We start from the raw sequence: 12,346 nt of genomic DNA on the forward strand, positions 1-12,346 counted from the left end.
CACTGGGGAAGCAGAGATGCCTCCCATCTGTCTCCCATGCTCTCAGAAGACTGTTGATGAGCAGAAGTGTTTCACTTTAAGGCTCAAGATCTACCAGACCCCCTGTTCCCTAGATAACCAAAAGAAGCTACTACAGGGGAAGTTTTCTATCCCAGAGACAGTGGGGCAGCCAGACTAATTTCTGGCAGCCAAATCCACCTGGTCTAGCATCATCCTCTACTAAAGATGAATCAGGACGGCTGGGGAGGACAGTTTTGCAATTTATTAATGCCAATTCGCCACAGCTTGTCCCTGTACCAACTGGCCAGGGAAACAACCTTAGTGCCCGGTAAGCAAGGAACACGTTCGGACCTGCGGCTTGGGCAGCGCCGCCGGGGCTGCGGTTACGCGCACAGCCCCAGCAGCACTCTGTAGCTCAGCGCCACCTAGTGGCACCCTCTTTGGAAAGAGCCGGGCGTGGGCGGGCGTGGGATGGGGCACGGCCCAGGGGGAGAGTGGGTGTCTGGCAGGCGTAGTTAATTATAGCTCTTCTGCTTTTGGACAGGTGCATCTGCAAGCGTGCTTGTTGGTGGGGATCGCTATAGTAATACACACACAAAATAGTGCAGGAAAGTCGAAATGATGCACAACTGCCAAAATCAGCGATAAAGCTGTTCTACATAACCCTTTGTTCCCCTCAGCTGTTCTGCTTTCTTTAGGGGAAATTTTGTTCAGTTGATGCATCTCGTCTCAGTCAGAAAATGAGCTCTGGGACCCCCACTGGGTGTGCCTAGGTGTCGCTTCATGAGGCAGGCACTTAATTTTGAGCTAGGGTGCCTCCTGCTCCTGCAATACAGTAAATCATATCCAAAAGAGGTGGTGAGGGATGAGGGCAATTAAAGCAATCATGATCCTAAATAGCAGTTTGGGTCTGGAATCCGTATGGGGAACACTTGGGTTGGGTCTTAACTCTGGCTCTGGAAAGGACCTGGCCAGCAAACCTGTATATGGAGTCACAGAATACTTTTTTTTTCCTGGCCAGGGATCCTCTGGATCTTGGAATGTTAGTTCATCTCCAGGAGCCAGAATGGATGAGATTCATGTCAACCTGTTGGCAGGTTGTAACATCTTTTCTTTGAATTTTTGTGTTTCCCACGGCAACTTAACATAGAAGAATCAGAAAGCAAGAGCGACTCATAGCAATGGAGAAGGGATAATGCCAAAATCAGCAGGACTGTGAAAAGCCTATTTGCATTTTTCCTCAGGGATGCTGATTTTTAATATCATGAAGTGCTAAAAAGTAAAGATATTTGCTTATAATGACATGGGGTTTATTAATGACATCCTCAAATCGGAATTTCTTGGACTGGATATTCTATTTGGAGATGGGAGTGTGTAGCAGGGTTTTGCACTGCAGTTCACTGAAGAGAGGAACATTCTGAGTGGCTTTGCAAGTCCTCGAGATGAGTGAATCTGGGTGAAAGTAATGCTCAGCTTTCGCATGCTGCAGAACCTTTCAACTTCAAAGTGCACTGCACACATTAACTCATCCAAGATGCGTTCTGTCATGAACTGTTATGCCTTTGGTGTTTGGGTTTTTTGTTTGTTTTGTTTTGTTTTGTTTTTTTTACCACTCTATTATTAGATGCATTTACCTGGTGCCTAGAGGCCCAACTGAGCTCAGGGCTCTGCCATACATAGACAGAAGAAGACGACAGCTTCTTTTCTCTGTATGAGGTCACGATCCACAAAAGTAGCAATAAGTGCAAAAGGAAAGTGAGGCACAAGGAAACTAAGTGTGCCTTGTGTCACTCAGCTGGCAGCTTGCAGCGTGCAGGCTTTCTGAGTTGGAGACCAGCATGCAATCTCTGGGCTTCCCTGCCTCCTGTTAATACTCAAGTTAGCAAGAAAGTCTGGGAACCATTTTGTCCTCAGCTCAGAATAAGCTACTACAGACAAAAGTGTATGTGATAACTTCTCGCTAGTCTTTTGCTTGTGTTGTTTCCTTTTGGTCCCTTAATCCAAATTAAGTGCTATTTTCATTGAAATCATTCTTTACACATCATATATTTAAAATCCCCCTCAGTTGTACTGTTCACTCTCAGTGAGCTCAGATGGAAAGCTCACATATCTAACTTACAGGGTTGTGTATACATATATGTGTGCTGAAGTGGGGATTATGTCAGGTCTGACATTTTTCTTCTATAGATTACCATTGTACCTACACTAAGAACTTGGACACAAGAGGAAATAGACGGGTTTCTGGAATCTGAAATAATTCTATAAAGGCTTTTCTAGCAGCTTGGGTAGTTGAAGTGTTCAATGCTTTGAAGATACAAAAGAACAGAAAAGTAACAAATGTCATCATTACCAGCATTATTTGACATAAAGAATTTGCCTATGCCAGTGAGGAGCAGTGCTGTATACCCACAGTAAATTCAGAAATGTACATGTAAAGTGCTTGAGGGCTGTGCAGCCTTGGGCATCTTGTGGGCTGGGGGAAGAAGAGGAACCAAACAAACTAACCAACCAAGGAATCTGCAAATACAAATAAGGTGGATGCAATCCGCGCGTTGCAAATAATATCTCAGTGGAAAAGAGGTACTAATACAAAAGAACATGTCCAGATATGGGGTATTAAACTGTGTATCAGGTTTGGAGACTTGCTACCAGGACCCTTGAAGTAAGCAGACCATTCTGTGGAAAATCAGCCCAAATCATCTGACAGATACTAGGAGCTTACTGTAAACCTTCCTGTGTGATTTGACACCGATTTCAAACTACCTAGGTAGACACTTTCCTCTTAGAACAAATTCCGTTGTGTTTTAGAACAGCTGAAACTGAATTAACAAATTAATTAGAACTATGCTCTAGTTCATTTATCTTGTATTTTATCCTCCTCTCTCTTACCATGTACAAGAAGAGTGTAAGTCTTTCTGGGGCAGAGACTTGTCCTGCTTTTACATGCCTAACATAATAAGGCCCCACCTTGAGGGGCCCTAGGCACTGCCCTAATAAATAAGATTAATTAATTGTGTGATCATCTCCTTTAACCATGTGGGAGGAATAATGCTACTGGACCTTTTTTGCTGTCATCAGTTTTCCAAAGTCTGCTTTGGATGTTCATGGCAACGCAGGCATGTGCCACAGAACTTGCCCATGCAATCTGTCTTGGTGAAAAGCCCCACTCCTACGGCTTATATCATCCCTGGGACTTGACACCATTTTTAAAAGAGCAGTCTTTCAGTCTGGTGATTTGATTCCTTTTGACGGCTATCTGTCCCCCTGAGTAATTTGACACTGGCTTGTCAGTGTCAGCCAGGAACAGACAAACAGCAAATCCACAAGTTCTCTAAGTCGTAGAGAAGAAAATAACCGCTTGCAAAGTTTTTGCTTCATTTGCACTTTGCCTTTATGTAATTTATCATCTTTCAACAACTCACCTGCATGCTTTAATTACTGTAGCCCTTCCATCATTTTTGTAATTTAAAAAAAAAAGCCAATTATATGACAATCTTCATTGCCTAATAGTTGTAGTAAAATGTGCACATGTCCAAGTAGTGATGATTGCTCTTTCTTGTTTGTTTTTGTACCATTCGCCTTTCAGGTTCCTCGGTTATATAATTGTTCCTTTTGGCCTGAGATCAACTTTTCAGATTAACGACGGCTCTGCTGTAGTGCACTGGGGAGTTGACATATGGCTAATCCACTTGACAGGCTCTGGCTCCTCATTCCTTAGAAGCATGTGGGTAGAGGATTTTGCTGTTAAAATGGCACTGTCAGTCACGTATTAAGTGTAACCAAGGTCCCGATCTCTGTCTTTAAATTGGCGCTAAGAATGATGAGTTCAGCGCTGGAATATCACTTCTCTTGCAGATGGGTTTGCAGATATGTAGGAGTCTCACATGACTTTGGCTACCAGGGCAATTATAGATGCTTAGCAGTTCTGAAAACCAGACATGTATAAAACTCAAACCCACCTTTGTCAAAGTGACCATAATTTTAAAACACCCTTTTGTACCTTTCTCTTAAATATGTTTCTTAGATACCCCCAGGTGGTGCCCCTTCAGGTGGAGAAGGGCAGGCTGTTCTGGAATGTGTATTTGCATTCTCTGTTTCAGAGGGAAGATACTTGCAGACTTCAAAAGACAAGTACTAAACAACAATTTATAAGAAAAATGCTATTTTCAGGATTTGGGGAAAAGATAATAAAAAGCAAAAGACTTTGAGAAGACCCGAGGGAACCAAGAACACAATTAGATTATCATAGCACTTCACAAGTAACCAAAAATACTTTGTCACAAAAAATACAGGATGTACAAAGTGAAACGACTGACAGACACTGAGATGCTGCCTTCTCTGTGAATAATGATCAGTTCATTGCTATCAAAAGAGGGAATAAACAAAGCTATGACAAAGTGATCCTGTAACATAAGAAGGCAGAAATATTCAGTGGTGGGAAGAAATAAGGGGAGGAAGGAAGGGTTTGGCTTGCTGGAACTACAGGTGGGGAAGCAGTGTGAGGTCTGAGAATACTCCAGGAAGAGATGGGAGAAGCTGTGTATTTCTTGGGTGGAAAAGACAAAGAATAGGAGTCAGTTTGGATTAAGTTTGAAGTTTGTACGTTAGCCATCATTGGATTTTATATCTTAGTTCCTGCAGATACAGAGAGTCAAGATAAGGGACTGAGATATTACATTAAGATTGAATTAATTCACCTACTGTAAGCAGCAGCTCTGTGATACATTAAAAAAAAAAACCTTTCATTTAGCTCATTATATCAGTTAAGTGGTTGAAGGCAATGCATCCAAGAACATCTGAAGATAATATTGGATCTCTTTGTTGTACCTACTTCAGTGTGGTCCTACCACTAAACTTTGGCAGCAAATCTTAGAATAAAATTGCCCCTTTTTTTGTTGTTCTTGTTTTTGTGTTTGTTTTGGTTTTTATATGGCAAATTTGCAGACTTAGATCTCACAGCTGGGGGCAGAGGAGAGGCTGCCTTTGACTTTTTTTCTGTCGAAGTTAGGTTGGGTGCTAGAACTAAAAGTGTTTGCCCTAAATGAATTTTCATTGTGTGGGTTGATTCACCAGAAGGGGAGAAATCTGAGAAAACTCAGGTTGGCCACTTCGTGCTTAGCAATGGGCAAACTTTGAAATTTGCATCCTTCACAAACACAACCCTGTGTAACTACAGGGAGTTTTTCTTACGCACATCACCCCACCGCCCTCCCCCTCCAACCCCAAAAACTCTATTGAAATGTGCACCATGCAATATACATCACAGTATCACAGTATCATTAGGGTTGGAAGAGACCTCACAGATCATCAAGTCCAACCCTTTACCACAGAGCTCAAGGCTAGACCATGGCACCAAGTGCCACGTCCAACCTTGCCTTGAAGTGCCCCAGAGACGGCGACTCCACCACCTCCTCGGGCAACCCATTCCAGTGTCCAATGACATCATTTGCTCCTTCTCTGCATAAGTCCCTGAAAGCTAGAAAGGACCTCCAGCTCAGTGCAGCCGTGGACTGTGAGGAAGAGCTCCATCCTAATGGAGCTGGGCGTTATTGAGTACTGCTGCGGTTTGGGGCTGCGGCAGCATGGAGATGCAGCCATGCTAATTTCTATCCTGGCACTGATGCCTTGGCGAGCCCGCGACCAATGACTGCAGCCTGGGCAATGAGAAAGGTCACAAAAGGCCAGCAGAGGCGGTTATTTCACATCCCTTCCCTTTGGCAGATGGCATGTGTGGTGCCTTTTAGAAAGCACGTTGGAGCTTTTTCTCCTGCCTGCTAATGGGAGAGGCAAGCCCGGCGGAGGTTTGATTAACGAGGGGTGTGTGTGGCAGCTGTCTGCGTGCTGCAGCTGAGCTCCATCTCCACTGGCTCTGGCCAGCAAGCAGGGGTTTTTGTATTCTAAATCCCGCCACACGGCATCTTGTCTGCTCTTCGGGCGGTGCTGCTCTGCAGAGGAAATGCTGCATGCTAAGGGATGGCAGCAGCTCCTCTAGCAGGAAGCCTGACTTCCTCTCTTTCTGTCATCTGCTCTCCGGGCAGGGCCGCTCTCTCCGAGGCAGACCGACCCCGGACGTGTCCCTCTCCCGAGCCCGGAGGCGCCCCGGAAAGGTGCCAGAGGCAGGTTCCCCCCGCACCGAGCGGGCTGGCAGTAGTGGCTCGCCGCGCCCGCTGGGTGGCGCCAGAGGCCAGTGGCCGCGGGTGTGGCAGCGGGGGCCAGTGGCCGGGGGCCAGGGGCCATTTCGCGGCTGCAAAGCAGGGGCCTGCGTGCTATGGCCGGGGTGTAGGTGGGGTGCCGTGCTGAGCCACCAACGCGACGTGGGGCTTCGGACGCGGGGGGGATGCCCGGGAGCTGTTTAAAAGCAGGAGCCCGCGCTCTGGCGGGTGTGGAGGGTTGCTTCCCTGAATGGCAATGTAATCCTGCGCCTGTTTCGCCGAGGGTGGGAGCCGCGGGGCGGGGGGTGGCAGCGTGTTTCTGAGATGTGCTAAGAGAGCACCTGGCGAGGCACGTTTTGTCCTTACGTTTCCGAATAGGCCCAAGTTGCTCTACAGGAAGAAAGCAGTAGGTACACGAAGGATTTTCAGGGTGTGTTTCTGAAGCGTTTTTGCCCGCTGGTGCAGAAGTCAAGTCCCAGTTACAGAGGGAGATGTCAGCTAACAGACGTATCTTTAGCATTTATCTTCAGATTTGAAATTAATGAATAAATAAAGGAAAATAAGTGATCTGTTTCACCAGTTTTGAGAGGCAGGTGGTGTGGAACAAGCTGCGCAGCACTTGCAGAGGTGAGGTCAGGGCTGGGAGCCGAGGGATGCCGTTGTGGTTATTCATCGTGTGGGTGATGTGTATTACCCTGGATTTTCAGCTACCTGCTTGAGAATGCTGCATTTCTTTTGTTGCATGTGTTAAGAATGGTCATGCCTGCTCATCAACCTGCTTAAAGAGGTGTGGAGCGTGTTGTAAAACCTGAGACTTAGTAGTAGGATAAAGTGAATTCTTGCTGAGCCTAGATGAATGATAAGAGACTTGGATCTCAGCACTGTGAGAGGGTTCATGCAGCTTCTGAAGTCACCTCTGAACAGGCACCACAGGCTGAAAAACTGGTGCTTTTGGCAGAGTTTCAGTGTTGTTTTCCCCTTGATCTGAAGAGTCGGACCAAAGCTTCTGTTCTCCATGAAGAAATCCAGTCTTGGTTTGGAAACGCCAAGCAAAGATGAAAAATCTTCCCTCAGGTACTTTGCTTCTCTGGTTAATCACCTTGTAGATTACAGCGTTGCCTGATTTCACAAATTAATTTTCTTGGCTTAAACCACTGGGGCTTTTTGTGCGTGTGTGTCTTTCTTTGCTGTGCTAAACGTCTCGCTAATAACTTTGGTTTCCTCCTTTTGAAGGATTTGTGTGCTGTAGCCAGGGCGTCTCTTTGACTTCATTTTGATAGCCTGAGCAGTTGGAGCTCCATAGATCTCTCTTGCAAAAAGCTTTCTCGAGCTGTGCCTCTTCTTTGTGGCTCTTTCTACCTCCTTCTCAGTTCTTAATCAAAGACTGGAGAAACAAGCTCCTCTCTACTGCTTCTCCCCTCATCAGTAGCAGAGTACAAACACAGGGAAGATACTCATTTTGCTTCCTCAGATGTGTCTGTAATCTCATGATTTTCAATAACCCCAAACTCCTTCCAAGTTCCTTGTGTTTTTCAGAATCCACTTGTCCTGCGAGACCTGTGCTTGCTCTTGCCTTTATTGCATTGTACTTGCTTGAGTACTACGTGTTACTGAGATGAATTGACTTGTGATTAAGTCTTTTTATTTACCCTTTGCAGTTTCAGTATGATAAACATACATCTGTATGTATCACAAATACCAATGTATATTGTATGTAAATGTCTATTTCACAAATGCCAATGTATATTGTATGTAAATGTCTATTTCACAGACGACAGAGGAAACACCTCACCTGTAAGGACTGTGTACCTAAAATGAAACCCTGCAAACCCCACTGGAAACCTCAACTGATCATGTTTCTGCACTATCTCGATGAGCCAATTTTTAATCTCTTTATTGTGCTTTCACTGATGGATAAAAGCTGCCTGAGTACCCTACAGCACTAAGTCAAGTACACTGCTAAAGTTACAGTTTCATAGTTATTGCTAGCAGTCAATCCTGTAGCCTCAGAGAAGGCAATCAGGTTTATATGTCATGTTCAATGCAATTGGGTAGATCAGCTCAACTTATGTTCCCATCCTTTTGTTCTTTATTGATTGCATTGTAGGTTTTTCACCATCATCTTGCTTTTTGCATCTCTGCACTGAGGGTTATAATTACTGAGGTAAACCTGTTCTAGAGGGTATCATTATAGTGCTCCAGTCTTCTGGCACATTCCCAGTTTCTGGAAAGGGAGTATTTTCTCTGCATATTCAGAGGAGGTATGAAGTTAGATATTACTGCAGCCCCTAAGTCTCATGAAAAGCTTGATGCCAAAGGCCTAGATAAACAAAAAGTAGTCATGACACTGATACTCGTCTCTCAAATATCCAAGGGTTTGTTGATCCTCATGAGCACCTTGTGTCTCTAAACTTCCTTTTGATCTTCATGTTCCTGTAAATTGTATACTTTTTAAGGTTGTAGTCTGAAAGGACAGATACTGTACTCTACAGCACAATCAGTATGTTTTACACAATCCCTAGCATGTATTGAAACACTGTTTTCATTCTTAGGAATGCATTTTTGTCTCTTCAGACAGACTGTGAAGAGTAACTGAAGGACTATCTGTATCATTTTACCAGGCTGTAGTCTTTAACTGGGTCATAACCAATTAATCTGACTAGGAGCAGACACAGTTATCAGAGCAAACAGCCATCTGTTCATATCCTCCCTTTTAACCGCTGTACAAAGTAGTCTGAAAGATGCAGAGAAGGGGACAGAATGGATGGATAAACTGGCCTCCAGAATGATCCTGCAAAGCCCCTTATCTTGCTTCCCAGCAAGAAGGGGATATGGATTGAATCCTCAAATCCCATTTGTGAGAAGGAGTTTCACATTTAATTTCCTTCTGCTTTGCCTGATTCTGTGCAGCTGAAGCTGTACCTTTTGCTAACTGGGGAACTTGCATTTTGGTGGCATGTGTGGTTTCCCATTCCCAGACTGCAGACGCAGGTGCAGGCAGCCGTTTTGAGTGCCACAATATGGTTAAGCTGTATCCATTCGTATCTGTAAAAATCGTTTGAGAGTGTTGGAAGACAGATGATTCTCACATGCAGAAGTTGGGTTTTTTTTAGGTGGGGGTGGAGATTGGTAGTGTGTATTTGGAGTTTGTTTGTTTGGGTTTTTTAATTGGATTGTGTTACTAAACTGAAGAGATTACATCTGTACTGAGCCTCCTAAGGTGTGCACCCATGTGCTGTGTGAGAGAATGCCTCCTCTCTCATGGTTTTTACTGGGTGATGTACTTGTTCATAGATCTTAGAGTGTGGAACAGGGGCTAAACCCATACTTGCTATTACCATCATTTTCAGCAGTGAGTGGACTGGAAAGTCTTTAGTCTTCATAAGGTGCTCAGTGAACAAGAGCAGAGGAGTCTAATTTCAATCACATTGATACTTCTGAGGTTCTTTTCTTTTATTGTGTGGTACACTGTGACTTTCTCTGATGCTCAGGAAAGGAAGAAGCGTTTTGTGTGACAGGTGCTTAGTGAAGTTGGAAGAACAAACTTGTTCTTGACTCTCTGATTTTCCTGTTATTCCAGTCCTAACTTCAAGTCCTTCCCTGAAGCACAGACTTGGCAGGGTTGTGTGGTGACATCACACAATTATAGGTGTGTCAGGGCCCTGAAATGCAGCGTGAGATATTAAGTGAGGTTCTTGGCTAAATTTGTAGCTGCTTTCAATCTGTAGAACTGCAGTTGTTTCCTCTAGTGGTGATGTCCATTTGCTCTTGCATTCACACAGGCCCACTGCTATCATTGTTCTGTATGCAGCACATGCAGTGGTGGGTCTGGTCTGTCACCAGGAACAAAATTAGTGTCTTCCACACAAGCATGGCAGAGCATTGGAGCCAGTGCCAGTGATGTGGTACTTCAGTCCACATTGAACTGTGAGCGGATAAGCCCAGAATCACAGTACCTAATGTGAAGCTAGCCCTGTCTAGAGAAGACATTTGGACTAAGTGACCTCCACACATTACTTTGAGCCAAAATATATTTTCCTGTCATCATTAGTATCCATGCCTCATACCAAAATTCATTCTGGCTGTGTAGGGTCAAAAGTCAAGTTTGTCACTACGAGATGTTTCAGAGATGTTCTTATGTTTCTTGCAGAAATTTACATTTTTGTCCAGGCTTCTTGTCTTGGTGGCTCCATCTGAGAAGTGACACAGATTCCAAATGCAGCTGCATTCTTGTCTGCTTTCCCAGGTTTGGGGTCAGGTCTTACTCTGGAATACAAGTTCTAAACCATAAGGAATTTATAAGCTATTAGAAGAGGCCATCTGAACTTTCAGGCTCATTCTTCACAATGTAAATCTCCCATATACTTCAACTTAGAGTAGTTTAGGATTCAAAGAGTAAATGTTTCTTTAAGGTAGTGAAGCAACAGCTGTATTTCTGGCTTAGGTAATTATGTTCATTGCTATTTGGAGCATAATCAGCAAGCATTCATTCTCCATACAGCCAGCATATAAAATTTGCAAGAGCTGCATACAGTATGTACTCAATCAGCATAAATCATTTAGCAGCCCACATAATGGACATCTGGCCATTGGACTTAAAAATCCACTTGGTAATACATGTAGATGAGTCACAAATAAGTTTTCCAGTTATATATAAAAATTCTAATATCCACATGAGTCTTTGAAAGCTGAATAGACCTTTGTCTTCTTGCCAGTAGAAGGAAAGATGAAATGCTGTTGCAGCATTTTCATGGCTTCTGAATGTGTTTATTCTGTGGCAAGATAACATTTTGCTGCACTTAAGTGATTAAAGCTGGGCTGTATCAGTAATAATTGAGGGACTGGGTGATTCTTTTCTGTTCACTGAGGGCTCACAGTACTAGTGGTGTATATGTGTAAACAGTCTTAAAAGTAAGTTTGAACTTTGCAACCAGAGTTTAATAGTTGCAGAATCTTCCCTGCCTGAATTGGAGGCTAGGGACCTCTGTGCTTGAGGAGCAGTATGCAGTTGTCATGGAAGTGAGAGCCTTGTCTAATAATTCACCAGAGATTTCCTGGGATTAAACTATCAGTTTGAGTGTGACCCTCATTTAGACCACTGACATCAGAGTAGGAGTGTGTTGGCTGAGTATCAGCAGCTGCAAGGGATGCAGGTGATGAACTTTCTCCTTGCCAATGGATGTCAGATCCCTAAAGCTTTTCACTGACTGTGTGCCAGTCAGCAAATGTGATGAGCAGCAAAGCACAGATCTGAGCTCAGTCTCCTTCCGTTTTTAGCTTCTCTGTAACAAGACCATTTCCCTCTTGCTTTCAATGTCACAGCATTATGAAGTGGTGGGGAAATTAAATATCTTACAACTTCTCATTTGGGATAAGAACTTGTTTAGCCACTCTTAAGACAAGAACGCTCCTCACTATCAATTATCTCACCTGGATCTTGCCTAGATTCTCACAGAATTTTCCTCTCTTCATTACGCTCTTCCATCCTCTCTGGGAAGCTCATTTGTGCAGCCGTATCACAGATGAAATGGGTATGTCTTTGTGAGCATGACCTTTAGCTGGTTTGTTGCAGAGAATAGAATGCCGTGGGTCAAACTCATTCATTCTTAACGTTTGCCTGGGTTGCCTCATTAAGCAGGATTTGGCCCTCTAAGTCCTACAGAAATAGTAGTTAGTTTTTGTCTGACACTTCAGTTGCCAGCGTGTTTTGTTCTACTTGTAACAGCTGTTATGCTGTGGTACCTTTACAGCAGAAAGCACCGATCTGAGGTTTTGAGTTATCTCTCAACAACATGGGAAGCTATCAGTTACATTAAAATAAGACAAGAGGATCTCTTGGGTTTTAAGCTGTATGCACTGTTACTCTACATTTGCTTTCAGTCCAGGATATCCAAGCCCTTCTTAGTGACAGAATTAGTGGGTAATATCTGCTGCTTTGGGAGGAATTTGGCTTCCACAGAAAAATGCAGTAATGGAAATTTGTCTTCTTAATGCTGCCACAAAAGGGCAAAACACTCTACAAAGATCTGCTCTCCTCAGACTTGCAGCTCTGGCTTTAAGTAAGATAAAAGATAAAAATTGCTCATGGATGTAAAAGGAGAAGGAGGAATAAAAGAACATGGATTATAGATCAAAGCTGTAATGTTTTGTAAGTGATAATGTGAGAACCTCCTCTAGGCCATGGATCCTCTTAA

The sequence above is a fragment of the Pogoniulus pusillus genome, chromosome 9 (assembly GCF_015220805.1).
Source record: "Pogoniulus pusillus isolate bPogPus1 chromosome 9, bPogPus1.pri, whole genome shotgun sequence".
NCBI lineage: Eukaryota > Metazoa > Chordata > Aves > Piciformes > Lybiidae > Pogoniulus > Pogoniulus pusillus.